The sequence below is a fragment of the Bison bison genome, unplaced genomic scaffold (genome assembly GCF_000754665.1).
Source record: "Bison bison bison isolate TAMUID 2011002044 unplaced genomic scaffold, Bison_UMD1.0 scf7180017864192, whole genome shotgun sequence".
Classification (NCBI taxonomy): Eukaryota; Metazoa; Chordata; class Mammalia; order Artiodactyla; family Bovidae; genus Bison; species Bison bison.
In genome coordinates this window covers 3627856-3629906 of record NW_011494764.1, presented here as the reverse complement: position 1 = coordinate 3629906, position 2051 = coordinate 3627856, and the positions used below count along the sequence as shown (strand labels likewise).

At 42.3% G+C, this 2051-nt stretch overlaps 1 pseudogene; it reads right to left on the bottom strand.

Annotated features, from left to right (window-relative positions):
* Nucleotides 1–477: 477 nt before the first annotated feature.
* LOC104991484 lies at nt 478–645 on the bottom strand (annotated as a pseudogene).
* Nucleotides 646–2051: the final 1406 nt, after the last annotated feature.

Sequence of the window (2051 nt, the reverse complement as noted above, 5' to 3'; positions counted from 1 at the left end):
AGAGTCAGACACGACTGAAGCGGCTTAGGAGCAGCAGCAGCAGCATGCTGCTTTTCTTCTGTATTCTCAATCAGGCAGTTGCCATTCATTCCACTGTGATGGGCAGAGGCCACTCAAAATAACACTCTAGACGTCTAGAATAGGCATTAAAAAAGATGATATGCCCCTCAAAAGCCAAAGTCAAAAATGTATATGTGCAATTGCCCTTTTAAAAGAGCAAAAATCAAATATTTGTCTTAACAACATTCTCGTGTCATAGTTGACTTTAATTTACATATTTGACTCTAAGTTGGATTAGGCCTTTCTCATCCCACAATAATAATACTAATAAGCTACCATATATTGAATACATACTATGTGCCAGGCCACATGCTAAGTCTTCTTTAAAAGTTTTTAAATTTTCATTTTATATACAAAGAGCTAGCATTGTTTCTGCATAAGGCAGATGTCTTGAATGACCCATTTAAGGAAGTTCATTTAGCCCAACTTAATGAAGCTGGTGTCCTTCAAGGACTGCCGTGAACACTGGCTGCACATATCGAGGCTGTATTTCTGGATTAGACCGTGCTAATTTGAGACCCATCAAGAGCGAAAACCCTGGCCACATTTTCTCGCCCGGCTCTAGTAGAGCTGCTGGTGGCCCATGTTCTACTAGGCTTCAACAAGGCAAAAGTGCTAAGTGTTTTTTTAAATTTTTAGTTGTTATTCAATGAACTACAAGCTTTCAAATTTTAAGTGTGGTGCACTTTCAGGCAAGGAAGCAGAGAGGACATGAGGTCTCACAGAGAAATTGGACAGAGGGTTTTGGGCTTTCGAGGGCTATTGGTTACAGGCTATTTTCCAGGGGCAGATGCTGACACACACAGAGGGAGAGCGGGTAGTTTATTTAGGATAGATCTGGTGTTTCTTGGAAAACAGATCCTAAGAATGAAGAGACAGAGAGAAGTCTGTCCCTCTCCACTCATCTGCTCAATATCCTCTCTAAAGTAATCCCACCTTCTTCCTTGGAAATGAGCTCTGACTGCCTGATTAAGGATGCCAAAGAAAGCAGCATAGTATAGTAAAAAAAAGTCAGAGCAAGAAAAGCAGTTAGTGAATTAATGTCCTGATTTCGTTTTGGGGAATGATCTTTCCTCCACTGTGTGGTGTCTTGGTGGGAGAGTAAATCAAGGATCCTACCCCTCACTATAGAAAGCAAAGTGACCAAGCCTGGCACAGCTGGGAGAGGGCATGTGGCCTAAGCATGGCTTGGTCAACAGCTCCAGAAGTCCCTCCAACAAACGTCCTTTTGCTTAATTTAGCCAGAGTTGGTTTTTGTTGTTTGCAGCCAAAGAAACTAAGGTAAGGACCTAGTGCTGAGAAATAGAGGAGCACAGCTTAGGAGGACATAAGTCCATGAGAGAAGAGGGTTCAAAGGCAGATTTTAACCATTCGAGGTATGCCAAGGCCCACCCTGGGAATGAAGAAATAGATAGGACCACTAGCTTCTTGATTTAAATTTCTGTCTCCTAAATATTTACAAATAACTCATCTGACAAAAGACTTAAATCCAAAATATACAAGGAACAAACAACTAAATAAAAAGAATACAAAGAGTCCAGTTTTTAAATGGGCAGAAGATTTAAATATACAATTCAAGAAAGAAAATATGGCTGTTAAACACATGACAAAATGCTCAATATCATTAATCCTTCAGTTTAGATCAGTTCAGTTGCTCAGTCATGTCCGACTCTTTGTGACCCCATGAATTGCAGCATGCCAGGCCTCCCTGTCCATCACCAAGTCCCGGAGTCCACCCAAACTCATGTCCATCGAGATGGTGATGCCATCTAGCCATCTCATCCTCTGTCGACCCCTACTCCTCCTGCCCCCAATCCCTCCCAGCATCAGGGTCTTTTCCAATAAGTCAACTCTTCGCATGAGGTGGCCAAAGTACTGGAGTTTCAGCTTTAGCATCAGTCCTTCCAATGAAATCCCAGGGCTGATCTCCTTCAGAATGGACTGGTTGGATCTCCTTGCAGTCCAAGGGACTCTCAAGAGTCTTCTCCAAC